Genomic DNA, 21,874 nt, shown 5'->3' on the forward strand with positions numbered 1-21,874 from the left:
AAAATGATACAAACGAGCATCAACATACAATCTATCCTCATGACTATTCTACAGAGCATTCCCTGACATTCGCTACGAGACTCGGCGGCAAGCGTCCGGGCGTCAGCGTTTGTGTTTACCGGTGAACGGGGTCCGTGACAGTCGCTAGAGTCGGCTATTAAAATTACAGTTTTCATATTGTGTACTAACCTTGACTACAGAAGGTGTTGAAAGTGATGTCCCTCTGCTGCAACACATTGCTGGCTCCGAAGGAAATTGGCATTTGCACGTGCAAGTTCGTCTACTGTAATTCTCCCGATTTCTCGTACAATACTCTCTTTTAACTCACGGATAGTGTTCGGATTGTCTTTGTATACTTTATTTTTTAGACTTACCCATTTTTCTTTCCACTTTTATTCAGAACTGACCCTGTTACTCTAAATGATGTCGAACGGGAACAACAGGAAATTTCGTTGCAAAACGTCGTCGCACTTCTCCACAATTCCTCTTTCCGAAGTAACACTCGACAAGATAAATTCTTTGTTGTAATGTAAACTTTTGTGGTGCCATATTAAGCCACAATCTTCAACACACGGACACGACACAACACAACGTCTGAGAGAGGCGTCAGTCTGCAACGTCAACAGAAAGAGAGAGAGAGATCGAAAAAAAAAACACTGTAGCGTGCGACTGTCGCGGAAACCGTTCACCGTGAAAGACAAGCGCTGACGGTGGGCCTCTTGCCGCCGAGTCTCGTAGCGAATGTCAGGGAATGCTCTGTATAAGGAAGAACTTCTCGGCAGGAGAAGCCTTCGTACAACGTACACAGAATATATGATAATGACGTAATATGAAAGGAAAGAGATGCCAGTTCAGGTCGACCCTTTACTACCTCAACGTAGTCGCCACAAATTGTCGGTAATTAGTACCCTTCTCCATGACCATCAATATCTTTGTGATTATCTCAGTTGCCAATTCGGTGCTCTAACGCACTGAACAGTCGACACACGATCTTGCCACGAAGGTTCCCGGTTCGAGTCATGACTTGGACGAGTGTTCATCTAATCACCATAGGCGCCAATTTCTTCCGATATTTGAGGGGGGCAAAGCTAAGAAAAGCATAAATACCGACTTTTTCCGTTTGCGGGAGGGGGAGGGTTTCAGTGGTAGGAACAAGCTTGAGAAAAAGCTTTAAAAAGTTGTAATTCCAATTAACTAACTCTGAAAACACAAACATATATATCAGAGTACATCAAACATTATTAGCTGGACAAGAAATGAACTATATTTTGATTACACACACACACACACACACACACACACACACACACACACACACATATATATATATATATATATATATATAAATAATTCGAATTAGAAATCTGCGGAAGTAAGGACCTAAAATGTTCTCACGCAGAATCCTCAATTAATTTATGAAATTTTCATGACAGAAATAATTTGTTCCAAAATGTTGAAACTTACACATTGGGGCCCTTACAAGTGGGACACAAGTGATCTTTTGGGGGTGGGCAACCCCCCCCCCCCCGTTCGGCGCCCCTGCTAATCACCATTCGTCCTCGTCGCAATTACCCGAAAGAGACACAGAAGCGACACAAAATGAGAATGCATAGATTCCGAAATCGCACTAACCTAAGCAGTGTATGCAGACCAACCAAACGATGTCGGAAGCGCGTCTGGCTAAATGCTGACGTCACTTTCTCCTATGTCCGCGTTAGCTGCAGACAGCACGTACCCAAGTTTGACCGCAAATCCGAAAACAATGGAAACGTGACGTATTGTAATTTGGGTCAGATTTAGGTTTTGGTCAACCACAGAAACGTGTATAATTATGTCCCTTCGGTTCATGCTTCAGCCACACTAGTCTTGTACTGCGATCATTAGATTAATTCTTGCCATTGCTTGAAAGAATAACAGTCAGCTTTGGGGGGGATGTCCACTCAGTGGCGCATTTGTGAATTCCTTTCGGCGGGTAGGCTTTTTGGATATGCAAACTTGTATATGAGGCGTTGCAGATATGAAGGGCGAACTCAACAAACGTGCATTGTGAGGGAAATGCGTTTCAAGTTGTCAGGCACAGTGCGAACTCCACAAAAAAACTTTGGAAATCACGCTTGAAACATTCCGATCTACTGTTACCAAGTTTTTGTGGAGTTCGCACTGTGCCTGAGTGCCTGACAACTTGAAACGCATTTCCCTCACAATGTATGTTCGTTGAGTTCGCTCTTCGTATCCGCAACACCTCATATGTTACCAGTTAGTAAACTAAACTGTTACCTTGCGGTTCTGAGTAGAGTGGAATTGCTTTCGCAACATCTCCAGCGGACTGCTGCGCGAGTCTGTCTAGCGAGCCTAGTGGGCGTGTAGAACCTGAGCAAGTGGCTTAGCGATAGGTTCTGGGTTGAGTTGACGTCAGCGGCTCGCTTGGTTAATTGGCTGTTTCGAGAGTTGTGACTCGTTCCGATGCTTCAAATGCATAACAGCCAAAGATGTTACGGGAATAATCTCCCTCTATCTTAGAACATATTTTCTAACCTAGCTCATCAAATATTATGATAACATTTACACTCAATTTAGAAACACTATTTTTTCATTCTAAGATAACCCAAACTCATACACAAAGAGAGGTGTCGAAGTTGTAGCACCAAAAACTTGACCGAATTTCAATTGCCAAGTTCAAACATAACGTCCATCTAACCTACATATACAAGTTTCTTGTGAACAGTATGCCATGAAAACTTTTGTGCAAAACAGCCTGCTGTTATTTAGACTCGGTAAGGTTGGTCAGTTTCAGAATGGTGTCCTTTAATACACAAGGTTGCATACTTATCGGCAGCGAAATATTTGATGGCTGAACCATTAATAGACAGGAATGATTTTTCAATCGTGTTTGTTCTATAGTTAAGACGTTGTATACTATTTTGCATCAATCTCATTTTCTTCGAGGGGGATAAAAACATCCCTGGCAGGATAAAAATAGTTTTATTTTGCCAATAATATTTTTTTTGTGGGGGGAAATGCCCGGCATCCTCCCTTCCACCGTTAATTCGCACACTGATGTCAGTGAAGTTTTGTTTTCAATTTTTTTTCAACAACATGAAGGCCCATGCTAGATATTTTGGCGCCGTATGCAGGATTGGGGTTTGGCGCCCCTTTCTTACCCCCGCACTACAAGGCCCCGACATTTTATGTGAGTCCGTCAATATTTTCTTCTTTCAAATTTTGAAAGAATCCTAGTTTCCATTTCTGATTAAAAAGAAAATTCTGAAGATATTTAAAAACGTACTAACACCATGTTAACAGAATAAACCTGCAAATAAAATAATAAAATATCCAGGGTTCCGGGTTCGAATCCTGGCCTGGGCATGGATGTTTGTGAGTGCCCATTCATCAATTTCATCATATCATCAATCATCCCCATCTTCGCAATTTAGCCAAAAGTGTCACAAGATGCGAAGTAAAAAAATCAAATCAAATCAAAAGAATAAAATATGTTAATAATAATAATTACAATTAAAAATATGCAACAATTTTAAAAAACTAACAATATCAATAGCGGCGTGGAGTAGCCTTTTATTTTTCAGAAAGGAATGACAGAGAACATTTCGGAGCAAATTGAGAATGTCAGTAAGTAAGCATAATGTAAAATATACATCTACACACGGTAAGTTTGTAACTTTGTATCCACCCCATAAATCGAAAAGGATTTATGATAAGATATATTTTCGTGACGTGGTCGAATAGGGAACGTCATGTACCGAGTTGAATGGTGGCACACATTTTCACGCGGTGCCCCCCCCCCCCCCGCCCACAGGAAGTATCTAGAAGTCACTTACTCACTTGAAAAATTTCGATGGGAAAAAGGGTTAACTTTTTCTTTTTCCCTTGACCTCTGCCAAGTGTAAATTTCTCCGTCGCATATTCTAACTTCGTTGTCTTTTATTTATATATATAAAAAAGAGACTTTTAATGGCACCCTATAACATACAATATGTTAAACACGGTTTGGCATACTTGCTATGTGTTAGTTAAAATTCAAAATAAACATGTATGCTTGAGAAAAATTATGTTGTAAATTATAATTAATTTAATATAATGGCTGCGTAACAGTGCTACAGTTGTCCATAGTATAATAATAATAAGCTGACAGTACTATGAGGCAATCAATATATTAAGGGGGCTATTTTTTGTGAGGCACACATCGTATCCCCTTGAATTAAGCTCAGAAGCCATAGGTACCGGATTCTAGAGCCGAGATTATTTTCGTTAAATGAAGAACAGCCAAAATAAACAACAAACAATTGTAAACTTGTGCAAAAACTTAAGAAACATTTTTACTTATTTTAGAATTGGTTCTCCTGCAGTCAAAACCACAACCTGCAATCTTAATTATATCGAATAAAACCCTGGTGCGAATAAACTCGTGCATTATGGGTAATTTATTTCCCCGCTGCTTTTTTGACTCTCGCCTTTGTTACTTACACGGGCAATTTACTTCGCTACCTGATATTACATTTTTTTCCGGAAACTATAGGTAGGCAGTACCTGGCACCACTGCTTAGCCTAACAGTAAACTGATCGTTTTCACTTCGTTTCCCACGTAGCACCAAGGTTGAAGGGATTAAAATGGTTGGAATTCCCTTATAAATAACGTAACACAGCTGTACAAGCTATTCATACACTAGGCAGCAGAGGCAAGAAACACCACGACTAACATGAAGCTAGTAAGTACACTTTCTTAACGTTAACATTTCAAAGGAAACTTCTTAAGTCATCATTTACTCATAATAAAAGGTGAGTCAACAGACTTTGGCTATCTACAGCTTTAGCAACTTGGAAATGTGCTGCCAGCAGTGACTGTTATGGCGTCACGTATTTATTGCCTGCTGTGCAAATACGGTAACAGCATTAACCCTAATTTGCCTAACTTATCGACATGCTTATTTCTGCTACAAGATGCATACCTAAGTAGGTTAGGTAGGTCAGGTTTGGTGCTGCTGGCGTACATTTCCAAGTTGCTACAGCTGTCGCTGGTTGCTCGTTTGGGCATGTCTGGAAATTATCGACTTTAATCGGTTTACTTAAGGCCCGGCTCGGCCAACGCCAGGACACCTGATTTAGAATTGTCCTCTCCATTCGAAAAACCGATATGACATTTCAAAATATGAAAAATTAGAATTCGTTCTAGCGCAGCACTCAGACAAATCTTCACGTGGTTTGCTTTCGCCGTTGTCTACATTCTTATCTCAATAGTTTCGTGTCTATGTGAGTCTATTAAACTATTGATAATGTATAGACAACAGAGAAAGCAAACCACACTAAAATTCACTTGAATGGTCTAAAAGGAATTCGAAGCATTTATAATTTTTCAGATTTTGGAATATCATAGCGGTTTTTGGAAAGAAGATGAAAATTCGAGAATAGCTGTCCTGGCGTCAGCCAAAGGTCTAGTCGAGCAGTCTTTTAATTACAAAATCACGATGGATACATTGGCTTGGCCAAGGAGGGACCTGAGTGGGTTTATATCCACTTCTTGCTCAAAATACCCAAACATTAAATAACATCGACAAATAAAAGCATGAAAAAATATAGTACCAACAAAAGTGTTGTATTACTTCCTTTTGGAAATCCTTGAGCATGCTACTGGAAGAATATTATTGAAAATTAAGTTAATGTATTAGAAAGCGGAATTTGATGACCTAAAAATATAGGTATATGATCTATAGAATATCCTAAAGAATGGGGAAAAATGACGTAAAAAATGCATAAAATTACCATTGTTAGTTTCAGATTAAAAATTGAAATGAAAAGGTAATTTAACAAAATGCAACCTGGCTTTCAAGAAAAAGAAAAAGGCACCAAATGATACCACATGCGCATTCAATTAAAATATGCAACAAGGATTTCCAATGGAAAGGACCGAATAATTTTAAACCAATTGGTGTAAAATGCATTAATTCACCTTGGTGAAAAGACTCAAGAATATTACCAAAATGAAAGAAGTGACAAAATATGACGAAACAATACACCGAATATTACGAAAAATGACGGTAAAATGCCGAAAATCGGGGAAAATGACCTAAAACCTGAAAATTGGCAAAAAAATACACTTTAAAATTACCTTTTTTGGGTTCTAGACGAAGTGTAATATTGAGTATATTTAACGGGCATCGTGTCCGAGATGTCAGAAAAAGATGACATTTCCTCAACTTCTGCTCTCTAGTAATTATTCTACAGGGTGGTCCATATGTCTTGTTACCCCCCCGAATCAATGTCTTGTTATCTATAATTCAGTGTTTCTTTTGCAGAGATGGCTGACACAAGCTCCTACAATGTAGAAGAGCGCCTAGTTATCAGTGTTTGGGCCCATGAACGTCCACATACCGACAAGACCATGGAGGATGTCCGACGAGATTTCACAAGACGATTCCAAAAAAATGCACCACCAAAAGTAACAATACTGCGTTGGGAAAAGAAACTGTTTATGTTGGGATGTATCAAAGACAAACCGAGGCCTGGTGCACCAACCAAAAGACAGATCACATGTGCAGACCGTTTGCGCAGTGACTTCTGTGGTGACCGAAGCACAGATGCCTCCACTCCTGCACATGTGATCTGTCTTTTGGTTGGTGCACCAGGCCTTGGTTTGTCTTTGATACATCCCAACATAAACAGTTTCTTTTCCCAACGCAGTATTGTTACTTTTGGTGGTGCATTTTTTTGGAATCGTCTTGTGAAATCTCGTCGCACATCCTCCATGGTCTTGCCGGTATGTGGACGTTCATGGGCCCAAACACTGACAACAAGGCGCTCTTCTACATTGTAGGAGCTTGTGTCAGCCATCTCTGCAAAAGAAACACTGAATTATAGATAACAAGATATTGATTCGGGGGGTAACAAGACATATGGACCACCCTGTATGTTGACTGGTATGAACTCTGTCTTTGCACAGCACAATTACTTTTCATTATAGGCCTCTTTTGCTGCCTTGAATTTAGTGAAAATCGACTGTGTGATTGTGCTAATATCATGATTATCAGAAACTTACAACCCCGTGACGACATTTCGCCTCATTCACCAGGCATTAATTACATGATAATGACTCGTTTGCTATACAATAACCTAACTCTCTTAGTTGAATATGGATTCTACATTTCAACATTATTAAGTTTCAATATCGCCATTGTTTGTTATTGAAAATACGATGAACGTAAGGTGATAATTTCCAATTTGACTACATTATTGTAGAGGTGATCAATACTGAGAATACAGAATTAATGCATTTAAAACTGATGATAATTATATTTCAACATTGGAAATTAGATACAAATTCTTCCTCAGTTTGTGTTTAAAGGTTCAACGGTTTGAGATAGCTTATAATGCAAGAAGAAAGGAGTTTCGACAGTTTAAACTGTACTGATGGGCAGACAAGATTGATAAAACTTTGCAAAGTGGGATCCATGAGTAGTACCGTGCAAATTGTCCATGACTATCTTCATTATTTTTTCTCTTACAACCTGTGTCTTAAAGCTATGGATTTTTATGTATGCTGGTGAAGAAGTTGTCAACAGCTTGTTTTGAGTTTTCTTTTAATTCTTGAAGCTCTTATTTGGTCAAATAAAGTGCACGAACATGCATGGTGAGGGACAACTTACAGGGTAATACTCAGGTATCGCATTGTACTCTGGGAAACAGATGCTCGTGTATTATGGAAAGCGTATGAGAAGCATTCTTACAGCACTTCACAACTTGACACAATTTTCACGGTTTCTATAGGGCTTTGGAAAAGTTAAAAAGTACACATTCCCCATACGATCACGATTATCATACCATGAGTCACTTCGGCAAAGACCGTAAGTAAGATGCTTACCCGGCATGTTTTCAACACAGGATCTGATATCTGTTTCCCCGAAATATGGCGCTATAATTTGTGAGGGGAGTTGTTCGTTGAACGAATGAAATAAAATTGTTTGGTGCTTCGGCACATTTATGGCCAATTTGCACACTTCTGTATTACGGGGAAATATCCCCTTGTCTAACATACCTACTTGAGAGTTAAAAGAGGGGTGTATGTTATCCATTCAAAACGCATGAAAACTAATATATCCGTGTTAACGTATAGATTCTTCTAAATTTCAGATCACGGCATTCCTACTGCTAGCAGTTATAGCTGCTTCCGAAGCTATTGGATATGGCTTCGGCATTCCTCTAGCCCATAGCTACACCACAAATATCATTCGCTACCCAACCTATGGAATTGGCTATGGAGTTTATGGAGGTGGTATAGGTTTTGGTTATCGTCGCTGAAGAATGACTTCTCATTACGTCATCGCAAATTGAGTTTTAATTGGTTCGCATGAATGTATCAAGTAATGGAATAAAGACAATTTTTATTTGCATGTAGTGCACGAGTTAAATAATCATTTTGATAAATATTGATTTAATTGGTTTATTTTACTTCGCTTTTCTGTTTCTAGTTCAAAAAATATACGCAGATTATTATTAGATGAAGAAACATAGAGAAACAGCTAAATGTTTAATTTCAATTTCTGGAAGCCAAAATAAAGCACATATTGGAATACCGACGTTATATTTTCTTCCGTAGGAAAAAGGATGTCTCTCCTAGCTAGAAGAAAGGTCTTTAGGGAAGTTTGAGTTTTGTTCTTAAGTCGACTTAATGCACAGATAGGCTAGTCGAGACTGGGCCTACAGTTACAGTGGGATTCGAACCACTTTCCTCTACCGGATATCGAACTCGGGACCCCTTGATTGCAAGGCAACTTCATTACCACAATGCTATTGGGGAAGTCATGTTTCTGAATCATACGTGACTGGGTAGATATGCTTCACCTCCCGGCCTGCGTGTGGGTGTTCCTTTGTATTGGGAAAAATTTTGGGACACTCATTGAGGGGACAAGGGAAACCCTTGCCATCCTGAACGCAAGAAAACTTTGACTTTAAAGTTGATCTGGGAAAGCTGGAAGTAATGAAATACCGATGATGGTTAGTGACTACTCCATAACGGTTGTGAAGGTGGGCAGAGGAACCAAACATTCCCTAAGCAAAGAAGAAAATCCTGATCAATAAATGTTCTTGCAATCGAAATACGAGTATGTATTTTTGTGTGCTATAACCTTTAGTTCCAGAACCTATCTTGACTGAAGTTAAAGATGCTATTAAACTGCTAAAGAATAACAAAACTCCTTGCATTGATTTAATACCAGCTGAGTTAATTAAATATGGTGGAAAATCGTTAATATGTTAAATTCATAAATTAATTTGTTTAATATGGAATAAAGAAGAAATCCCTCAACAGTGGAAAGAATCCATAATTGTTCCTGTGTTTAAAAAATGTGATAAAATGAACTGCAATAATTAACGTGGAATTTCTCTACTCTCAACAACATATAAAATATTATCTAACATTACTTTAACAAGACTAACCCCATATGCTAATTAAATTATAGGTGATTATTTAATGTGGATTTAAACGTAACAGATCAACTACAGAACAAATTTTTCACAACAGACAAACACTTGAAAAAAAGTGGGAATATAATCAACATGTCCATCAGCTATTCATTGATTTCAAAAAGCATATGATTCGGTCAAAAGAGATAAATTATATAATATATTAGTCGAGTTTGGAATACCTAAGAAGCTTGTTAGTATGATAAAAGTATGCACCAGTGAAACAGAAAGTAAAATTCGTGTGGGTATTAATGTGTCTGACAAATTTACAATTCATGATGGGTTAAAACAAGGAGATGCATTATCTCCATTGCTCTTTAATTTTGCCTTAGAATATGCTGTTAGGAAGGTAAAAGAAACTAAAGATGGACTAAAATTAAATGGTATGACTTAGTTCTTAGCATGTGCAGATGATGTAGACTTATTAGGGGATGATATAAATACAATTTAGAATAATGCTAAAATATTTTTCAAAACTGCTAAAGAGATAGGTTTGGAAGTTAACAAAGAGAAAACTAAATATATTCTTACAGGCCGAAACCAAGTATTAGGTAATAATCAAAATCTAATTATTGATAACAATTCGTTTGAACCAGTTTCCAAATTCAAATACTTAGGAGTAATATTAACAAGTGAAAATTATATTAAAGAGGAAATAAAAAGTAGGCTTAATTGAGGAAATGCATGCTACTTCTCTCTTCATAAACTTTTGACTTCTGGTTTAATATCTAAGAAACTAAAAGTTAAAATATACAAAACAGTAATTTTGCCTGTAGTATTATATGGGTGTGAAACTTGGTCCCTTACATTGAAAGAGGAACACAAATTGAGAGTATTTGAAAATAAGATCCTTAGGAAAATCTTTGGACCTAAAAGGGATGAGGAGACAGGTGAGTGGAGAAGGTTACATAATTTAGAACTACATAATTTGTATTCGTCTCCAGATATTATTAGAATAATTAAATCAAGAAGACTTAAGGTGGGCAGGCCATGTGGCACGAATGAGAGAGGAAAGAGGAGTTCACAGAATTCTGTTGGGAAACCTGATGGTAAGAGACCTGTAGGAAGGCCAAGACGAAGATGGAGGGACAACGTTGAGATGGACCTAAAGGAAATCGGTAGAGATGGGAAAGAGTATATAGATCTTGCTCAGGATAGGGATAGATGGAAGGCCTGTGTTGCTGCAGCCATGAACCTTCGGGTTTAAGAAGGCTAGAGAGTTAGTTATTTAGTGTGCTATAGGGGTACATTAAATGTCCCCTTTTGACACCGCATTCACATAATTTATTTCGCCGTCATTGCTGATGGGTTTCCTTATTCATTCACACTTAGGCGTAACTTGGCGGGAACAACGGGGGTACTTACCCTCCAAAATATGCAGGTTTATTAAAATTGACAAGTTAATGGTACTTTTGTTAACTTCCTCGAACATGAGAAGCAAAGTAATGAGTACTTTTTTATGATTTTACAAACTTAATAGTTATTTAGCAAAATTGTCCTGGGCGCTAATTCTATGGGATGAATAACTCCCTCTCGAAGTTAATACCAGGTTCGATTCTTACCCTTACCAAAAGTTCACACACACACACACACACACACACACACACACACACACACACACACACACACACACACACACACACACACACACACACACATAAGTATCGATAATATTGTACTTTTCTCAGTACAGCAGTACAGTAGTAACAATCAAACTCTCACTGTTACTATTGTACACTCACTTCACTTAGTACTCCAGCAGTGTGTTTCTTTATACACCTTATTTGCAGAAGATACAATTCAATCTACAAGTGTATTAATATATGCTGTATAAAAGACACGTAATTACTAACTTCGTTGACCCTGTATTAAGCAGTATATATATCATTTTTCACGTACTGTGTTGTTTTGTTATATTGTTTGTTTCTTTCACCTCTTTCGATTTTGCATTGGTTATTTATTCCCTATAGTTCGTGTTTTTGTTTTATATATTATTATTATTATTTGTAATTCGAGGTAGTCTCGTTTCCGCCCACCTCGGATTTCAGGGGCTCTGCTCTATATAAAAAATAGCTTTGTGAAAAGCATGTAAATGTTTATACCTACTCAACGGACCATTGTGACTTCACCTGAAATCGAACCCGTGACCCTTTGAATGCATTTGCTAATACACTATCCAACATACCATAAACATACACACACACACACACACTCACTCATATCATATTTCACGATATAACCTCGATTTTTGATCTGGTTAAAGTAAAACATCTGCGGGTATCCACAGTGGCGTGTGAAGTTCAAAAACCGCAGAGATATTTCTCTTCCTCGAGTCGCAATTTGCCTTGACGACATGAAGCCCGCCACCTGATGAGAAAATTGATAATAATCCCAGGGGAACCAACCGTGCTTCAAAACAACCATAACCTCACGCAATGAGAACTGCTGAGCATTGAGAATGGTCGAAAATTGTAATTTCGTATACGCTGCTTACGAGTTGGGGAACGTTATGGCTGTTTTTATCTCCAGTGCGTTGCCGTGATGACGCGTTAACCGGCAGCCAATCAGAGGCTTGGAATTGCTTATTGCTTCCCCCTTTTACGAGTTAAGACTCAGACAATGGAGCTAATGAAGCTTGTGGAACCCTGTTTGACTCAAGGTTATTAGAAGTTTGACTATGACATGGGATTCAGACGGTGCAATAAGGATTGTGTAACTGTTCGTGGTTTACTTAGCATGTCTGCAAATGGCATCTACCAATACCGACAAGGAGAAGAATGAAGATCTTGTTTAGTGCGTAAAATGAGCTTCTGTCGTTTAAGGTTAAAGGTCATGATCATAGCGGATCAATGAAGGACACACGTACGCACATCTACGCTAAGTTTCGTGAAACAGTTTGGAAAGTGTAAGCATGACGACGAGAGGGGGATTCAAGAGAATCGTTGGAAATCAATACAGGGTGTCCGGAGTGGGATTGACAATTTTTAAAAGTGTGTTATTTTAATGTGATAAGGAGTAGCCACAAACAAAAACATACATTTTGAAGGCAAACTTACCAAGTTTTACTGGAAGCAGTTACAGCTCAGAATACCTTCACGGAGAATGTCCAGGCTGTTTTCCCTCCCTCCACGTGTTCTGTAGCATCTGAGAGGTTACAGAAGCAAGAGCATTCCGAATACGGTCCTGTAATTCTTGTAGATTATCTATATTTTTGGCCAGAATACACCACGTCTTTCATGTACCCCCAAACAAATAAGTCAAGAGAGGTAACATAAATCTTCTGCAGAATGTCAATCGCAAATGAATGCCTTTTCAACTTGTCATCTGGCTTAATTTCGTGCAACAACTGCACCTTATATGCGTACAAACGAAACCTTTTGTGCGCGACTTCGTGAACAGTGGACCTTGGAACTCCTAGCTGCTTGCTCCCCTCCCGTGACTGACTTCCGTGGGCTAAGTGTGCTTTTATTCTGAACCTATGCCATTTTTGTTTGAGCGACACTAGCGCCGCCACCGATAGTTATACATGTATGAAAACTTGCTGAACCAAACTCACAAATGTACTACTGCTTTTGCAATTAATGCTTTGTTAACAAAAAGCTCGGTTTGTTGAAACGTAATAACTGTTAACATTTAAAAACTGTGATTTACAATCCGGACACCCTTTATAAGAGATTCAACCAAGAGAATGTTGAGAGGGGGTGTTTTGCAGATTCAACCCTTCCAATAATTCTAATAGAAAACGATGAAAAAATTAAGAGAGTGTAAATATCTTGTCAGTGCGGAGAATCTATCCAATCACTCAATTATTTGTTTCTTTGAATGCCACTTAAGGCATCGAGACACTATTTAAAAACTTACAACACGTACAGATTCCATTTCTGGTGTCCATATCTACATTAATCTCTGAATGCAATTATTTGGATGCTTTATAGTTTTCCTCAAAAATATAGGATTTCAATGTGAACATTCATGACCCTCACAACTGTTTTCACAAATTAAATTTAAAAGATCTCGTAAAGACGTAATATCATTATACGAGAATGAACTACAGCATTCAATAAGATGTTAATAGTGTTCTGAAGATAGATATTAATCAACATGTTAGAACATATATAATAGTACAGAGTCAACGAAGTTAGTAATTAGGTGTGTTTTATACAGCGTATATTAATACACTTGTAGATTGAATTGTATCTTCTGCAAATATGCTCTATAAAGAAACAAACTGCCGGAGTACTAAGTGAGGTGAGTGAACTCGGCAACTTTGGCTAGAAATCGAAAAAAATACGCGGTGTGAGCCAAAAAAATAACGACGACGATGTATGTACAGTGTATTATTATTATTATTGATTTTGACTGAACACATGGATATGGAAAATGTCAGACTAATTAGAAAGTCAATATTTACAGGTAATTAAGAACTGTCCCCAACAGAAAAAATTATTTACGGAAAATAACAAACGGAAAATAATTTGAAAGCAAGGATAACATTATTTAAAACATAATTAAATAATAATGCTTTAAAATATACAAATTCCAATCATACGTAGTTCCCAATAAAACCATGTCATAGAGTACAGTTGGGGTAGTTGGGTATGCCAGTTCTGAACCTCCCATAACCGCTTTCGAAATTATTTTCCGGTCCCTGGATTCAACCCTCACGAACAAGGAGAAGGGATGAGTGGGTTCGCCAAAGAATATCAAGTGTGGCCACCTCTGCTAATCATCTTCTCTTTCTCTCTCTCGCTTTCTTAGTCTCCGTTTAACTCTTTCGCTGTTTCCTTTTTCAGCCTTTCTCTTCCTCTTCTCATGTTCCGTTACGCAATTTTTACCTCCATTCCTTCTTACTCTGTTTCCTTATTTGCTTTCCCTCTCTCTTCCTCTTTCTTCTCTTTTCTATCTACTCCTTTTCTTTTTCCCAGTTCTTCTTTCTCTCCCATCCCTCTTTTCCCCTTCTTTCCCTATCTCTTTCTATCACTTTCCATTTATTCGTCTCCTTCTTCCTACTCTATATCTTCCCTTCTTTACTTCCTCTGTGCACTGGAATTGCATTATTTTCACATATATGTTAATGATTTACTGTTAAGCAGTTTATTTTGTACAAACAACATTAAAATTAAATTATCACAGTTTGATATAAAAGTATTAAACATCTCTATTGGCCTCTCGTTCTTGTATGAAGAACACAAGACCCGTCTTGCATCGTTGTGTCGCTTTGTGTATCGTGGTGTTGCGTTGCGTCATGCCGTGTCGGATCCGGTGTGCGGCTGGATTTAGAGCAAGTACGAGTATTGCAAGACAATGGACAATGTACAATTAATATTGCAAATAACCATTCTCACTAACATTCAGAGAGCAATAAAGTCCTTTACGGGCTTAGACACACAAACGTAAACCTCCGTCTACGTTTGTGCACCCTGGACTACATTTGTCCCATTATCCATCTCACCTTATCATCATCGTTCATCCTCATCGCTATTAGCCAAAAGTGGCAGAAAAGCGAAGTAAATTAAACTAAATCATTCAATCAACCAAATCCACATATTTGAAAGATAACCTGGTCTCCGTATAGTCCCGTTTCGCCTAGAGTGCGCGTCAAATATCCTGCACAAGGCGATAGCCAATAGCAGCGCACTGCAGCGGTGCCATGTCGAAATCTCACACGGAAAAGAGACAGCGTGGTTGAGCGAAACGCCTTGTCACGGCAACGTCGCACGTCTGTGATTCGCTGGTGCTGTTCAACCGTTCAAGGCCATATGCAGGAGATTTGACGCGCACTCTAACTGCTTATCAGCACAATATAACGTTAGTTATAACCTGGCTGCCATTTTAGGTGAAACGCGATATCCCCTTTGCCAAATTCCACTTCTCCTAAACGTGTTGAGAGGGAAATATTTCAAATCAGGGAAATTTAACGGTCTCTCAACAGGGAGATACGAGCTCTTTTATGTTATGTTAATTCATCCTTAGCTCTCCTTGATGTCACACACTAACCTAGGTTAGGGCATGTTACGCTAGGTTAGATTAGCCTAGAACAAGCAGAAAATGAAGCGTCAATGAAGCTACTTGTACAGTCCAGCAGAATTAACTTGAGAGAAATGGCCGCTCTGTGAGTGATGCAACTGCGCTCGAATTGGCTAAAGCGGGGGACTTCCCGCTGTAACGGACCAATGGAAACTCTACAAACTCTACTCTAGAGATTCCGTTGGCTCGTTACAGCGGGAAGTCCCCCGCTCTAGCCAATTCGAGCGCAGTTGCATCACTCACAGAGCGGCCATTTCTCTCAAGTTAATTCTGCTGGACTGTAGTTAGCAATCCAGTTAAACGACAGAGATTGAAGTTGAGACGCGTAAATGTGACGTCTCTGTCTACTAAAATATAGACTAAGAAATAGAGTCATATTTTCTTTTATCATTTAAAAAATGCGATAAACGTACCCGGATGAGTAATTGTGTGACAATGCTCCTTTCTAGGAGCAACGCCTGATTATTTGGCTCATGTGACTGTTCGTAATTACCATCGTCACATGTTCCGAATTGTTTGGTATTTACGTTGATCACAGTCAAAATTTCCCTCACTTGTAATATTTCACTTCCAACCTTAGGCGAAACGGGATTAGGCGAAACGGGATATCCCATTTCACCTAAAATGGCTGTATCAGATCTGATTGCAGATGCTCTTAAGCCATTAGGTGAAATGGGATGCGGTGCTGGTCTCGTACCTTTGTCCCTATCTGCAAAATAACAGCCGAGTAAATTCTTGTATTATTTTACTCTCTATAGTTAGTTTTAGACGTTCCTAAGGTTACCGTTTAATTTTAGACGCCAATGTGTCCAGCGTTATCGTTATCTACTTTGTTTGAATTTGAATTTGAAGTTAGAATTTTTGGTTGCGTCAGCGCTTAGGCTATTTTGCACCCGTCACGGTATACAGGATCCAGCCCCTTACCATAACTAAAATAGCATAATTGCAGTGTCGTGTTACTAAAATATTAAAATATTCTGACTTCGGTTAAAAGCTGAGGCTGTAAAGGGGGACTCAGCACATATAAGGACAAAACACAGGACAACACACGCACAGTCCTACAAAGATTATACTAGCCGTAGGTCTAGACGACAGAGCCTCGATAGTCTGCATAATGCAGTCCAGGGTACACTACGTTGAAGGTCGCCCCGTTATCTACTTTGTGTTATTTGGACTATAACTCTTGTCTAGTCTTACGGCTGGCGGCCTACATGCTGGAAAGGGAACTGGGGAGCGGGGAATACGCATCAGACCAACAAGACAACAGCGGTGGCATCGAGAGTTATGACGTCGAGGGAGGATGTGCTGCGCGCACCTCCTTCTACCGGCTGCTGTGTTTCTTATCGCGCTGGATTCGTCGCTTCACCACTTCCCTTGCCAACGTGTAGAGCACCCGCCGTAATACTGGACAAGAGTTATCGTTATTGTTACTTTTTTTGGGGGGTCTAAAGGTAGACATCACCAACTACTTCGCATCCCTTAAATCCAGCGTTGCCAACCTCCAGATCAGGAAAAGTGCTGATTAAACTCGTAAGTTATGCTAAATGTGACTAAATCGTGCTAGAATATATAACTAATATCAATGCTATTAGTATTATTTATATTAGGTTGATTTGTTGTTTTAAGTCCACTTTATGCACAGTAAGGCTAATTGGGACTGGACCTACAGTTTAAAGTGGGATCCGAACAACTTGTGCCTCCACCGGGTATCGAACCCGGGACCTCTTGATTACAAGGCGACGACGCTACCACTGCGCCATCGGGGAGGCCCTGTATTATTTATATTATATGATTATTAATTTATTATTATTATTTTGGGACTAAGGCTTTAAGTTCAATTCATACATGTATTTTGGGAGAAGTTGCGTACCTGCGTTATTGATTATTTACTACAGGTAAACAATATTGGGAATTTCCCCCATTAAATTAATTACAATGGCTTAACCAATGAAATAGATTCAATAGCGCTTAAAACGTTTGAGAAAATTCTAGAAGTAGGTAAGGCTTGTTTTATTTTTGACCCCCAACTTTCTACCGATTACCTTCAATAAAATGTTCCTCGTGAGCTAAGTAAGGAAAGGTAAAGAACAGATTAAAAGAAGACGGTGGACCAGTGTGTGGCTGGATCAAAATGCTACCTTTTGTTGGAAACATGTCCGCACAAATAAGATGTGCGATTTTTTTCAAATATATTTTTTCAAAAATGAATTCAATTGATCTGTCTCTCAGGAAGGCTCGTTTGCAGATGATGCTATAGTTTACCATTATGTCAAACACAGAGTGCTAGGTGCCAACAGTGTTCAAATTTTGCTAGGTTTAGCATCATTGCGCTAGGGTTGGCATCACTGCTCAAATCCGCCCATGAATGTCTCAAGAAGGGGGGGGGGGATCCCACCTCAACACGTTAAGCTCTATCCTGGAACACAGAAAGCGAAACAAGTAGCCATTGATTCAGTGTCCAACAAGAACACATCTCCTTTCTAGCCACAAGACACCTGCTACCGACATCCACGAGCGAAGATGCAATTTGTCCACGACAAGGTAAAACCGGAAATCAAATCCCGCATTTCTCAACCCGTTTCCGGGTCTTCAAGCGAGAGGGGCAACGACCCCCGTCTCCGGGGCTTCCCCGGGTAATCCCGCTTCTCTCTGAAGGGATTCCCCAGGATGTAGCTCTCATCCCAGGGCATTCACTTCGCGGAGTTTAAGATTTTTCTGAAAGGGAAAACCTACATTTTGCTGCAGTGGGAGTATTGACATTGGATCGAGCAGCTTCCATGTAGACGGAGGAACTTCTAAACTTACGGGAGTTTTCTTAGGGAATAGGTAAGAGGCCCTAAACTTTAACTTTCTTCCCAAAAATATATTCAGCGGTGGAATTTCGTTTAGTTTCCTGCTTCGAAGTGACGTAGTCATCAACAGAACCAGGTGGCAGCAACTAACAAGTCATTTCTTAAAAACTACACATGAAATTTCAGTTCTGTCTTTTTTATTCGTTTACATACATGTGACGGTATAATATACTGGAATGACAAATCGATATATTTATTGTTACTATTTTTAACTAATTTTGAAAATGTCAATTTCTTCCTACAAAAATTATGTAATGTTATTTAAAACGTACCATGTAACTGGGCTATTCCTTTCAATCACCGTTTCATACTGATATGCTTTACTTTTACATGTAATATTGCCTTTGAAAATGACATTGAGAATTCTGACGGCGGCCATATTGATGACGTCATTTCTCCGAAACCCACAATGGGATTCCTAGCAGAAGTCCTGCTTATATTTCGAAATTTAATCTCAATACAACACTATATTGTAGCTGCAGTCGGACCACGACCACTATAATTTGTGCTACCACTGCATTTTGGTTGGTCCCAGTGCCAATCTCCATAGACGATATGGTTCAGGACAACTTATTGACATCCTGTACAGTCTAGGCTTTTGTGCATTACACAGTGAGATTATTAAATTCGAGAAATCTGCAACAGTTAGTGTTGCCCACGAGACGAGGCGAGACGAGAGTTTGATCTGTCTCGACTCGCCTCGAAAAGATTCGCTTGTCTCGTCTCGAAAATAATAGCTTGTCTTGTCTCGTGGCTCGACTCGAAAATATTCGTCTGTCTCGTCTCGTTTCGCAAAAGTAATGCAGGATATCACGTCAATTGCATCAAGTAGGAGAGAACGCAAAATGTTAATCCGGAAAGTGGGTTAAAACTTGGAATATTTTACTCACTTTTATAGTGAGAATAAATAAGGTTCGCTTATGGAATCTGGCATGTGGTTTTCCACTCTTTATCCATCATAAGCTGAAGCGACAAGCGACAGGCAACAAATGACACTGGAGTTTCACACCGAAACGATAATCGACACGGGCCCCTTCAATCTATAAGCAAGTATTCACCGCGCATGCGCGAACTACAGCCCGAGGCAACATGATACATGGTACTCAGAAAACGGTTCGAGTGACACGCAAGTGGCAAGCGATACCTGTAGCTTGTCGTGTCGTTTCGTTTCGAAAGGTTTCATGTATAGTTCACGTGTTTACTTCGATAACGTCGAAGAACTAAAGAATCTGCCGCCACGAACGTGGGTGGGGATAAACAGCGGGCGAGTTGTTTTCGTCCAATCACACTCGACCTTCAGCCAATGGGCGCAGCTGTCATTCTGCTCGTCTGCTCCACGTGGAGTCTCAGTCACATGACTGCGGATACGCTGCTACCGTACTTTGCAACTTCAGTGTGGAGACCGTGGAAAGGTGCTTCTGCGCGGAGGGACAAGGTGGCGTAGAGTAGATGTGTGGCAACACTGTGCGGTGAATGTGATTGTTGCAGCTGGTGGGCGCGCTCCGTCGACTTCAAAGCCAGCCGGTCGTTAACGTAGCTAGCGCGTCGACTATAGGTATACAGAAGGCTGTTTCACGTTGATGGTAACGATTTCGATCACCAGGGAGCAGCACGTAGGCACAGCACATAGCAGCCAGAGCCAGTAGGACGAAAGTACTGTGTGTTGACTTTCAAAGACGATGGTCGGTGTGTGAGTGAGTGTTTATATGGCACCAACAATTCCAGTCTTTTGGGAGGGGTACATCTGTGCCCGTTGGTTATAGTTATAGCCAAATAATTAAACAGTGCCACATGAAAGCATTCCATGTGTCAAAGAAGGGCATCAATGAAGTGTTGAATCGCCATAAAACTTGCACCGTACCTGTTGCTGGAACCAGTCAAAGTGGGCCTCGGACATATCGGAAGCCCAAGCGTTCCTCCGATGTTGTGCGGAAAGTGAGATCCTTGGTGCGATGTGAAAACCCTGCAACGCAAAGAGTGATTGCACAGGCAGTGCAATGTTTCCCTGCAACTGTAAATCGCATCATAGCCCAAGATTTTCAACTTGTGAGGAAGCACAAGGCTCACGTTCAGAAGTTGCGTGCCTCACATGTACAGGAGAGGAAGACCAACAGTCGGAAGCTCTACGAACACCATCAGGCAGGGGACCGCTGGAAGTATGTGGGGTCCCTGGATGAATCATGGGTGTATCTCCCGGGATGTGGTAAAAAAAAGGGCCATCTACTATCTTCCACGTGATGCAAGAGGTCGATCTGAGTGGGTACGTGATTGTGCTGAAAGTTTTCCACGCGCGTTCATGGTTGTTGGTGGTTACTGCCATAATGGCAAACTTCCACTGCGCAGAGTGGAAAAAAGGCTAAAATAAATGCAGCCTTTTACCAGACGAATATTTTGGAGCCACTTTACAGACATGATATTCCTTCTCTCTATGGCAGCGACACATCTCGTGTTGTCATCCACCAGGACAAGGCTTCCAGTCATACGGCAAAGTCCACGCAGGCATGCATGGATCGGATGGCACGTGAACCGGGCATTCATGCAATCCCCTTTACAGACATCTCTGTGAAATCCCCCGATGACTCTTCCATGGATTTTTGTGGGTTTCCGTTGTTGAAACGAGCCTTGGTAAGCAGACGGCCCCGCACAATTGAGGGTCTTTGGAAAGCTTGTCAGGACGAATATGATCGTTTGGACTAATGTGTTCTTCAACGCAGTCTCCTCCAATGGAAACTCCGCTGCAGGGCCATTGCTGCAAGACAGGGGTATCACGTAGAGCACCACCGCTCGTGACGTCACGGTTTTTCTTAAGGTTAGGTGGGTTCTAACTTTGTTACCATGGACGTGAAACGACCTTCTGTACTTCGTTCCGGGAATCTCTGGAGCGAACGAACCAGAAGAAGTCTGTGAGCAACTGGTGACTCGTGAGGGTTTGACCAATTGAACCATCAGAGGGAAGGGGATTACGTGGAGGGGGAAACAACTGCAGATAACAGCGGTTTGCTTGAGCGTGTTCTGTTCGCTTCGCCCAATAGCTTTCTCACTTCTTTTCCGTTATGAGAGGCCTTGCTCAAGAGATTCCCGATATAGAGTATATCTTTCTGACCGAGGCGACAAACGAGAAGTGTCGCTTGGGATTGAACCGTCAGTCCTAACTGCAATCTTTTGAACGTAAGCGACACAGTAAGCTGCAGGTGTCGCTTGTCGTTTACATTGCATCGTCTCAGCCTGTTGTTCGCTCATACATAGTGCATGCTACTGTCTTAAAGACTGAAGGAGTCCGTGTCGCTTGTCCCTTGTCACTTCGGTGTGAAAACCCAGAGTTGCGTGTTACTTGTCGCTTCAGTCTGATACCTCATTTTTGATGGTATGTTTCCAAGCGACACGCGTCGTTTGTCGCTTTGGTCTGAAAATATCATAACTTGAGTTTACACCGATCTTCCACAATTAAATTTCCTAATCACAATCTCTGGGTCCATCGGGGTATAATCACACCGCCTTCGTAGGTTCCAGGTTCAGATCCGAGC

Source organism: Lepisma saccharinum, chromosome 15 (assembly GCF_977018435.1).
Source record: "Lepisma saccharinum chromosome 15, izLepSacc3.1, whole genome shotgun sequence".
In the NCBI taxonomy this organism is placed as follows: Eukaryota; Metazoa; Arthropoda; class Insecta; order Zygentoma; family Lepismatidae; genus Lepisma; species Lepisma saccharinum.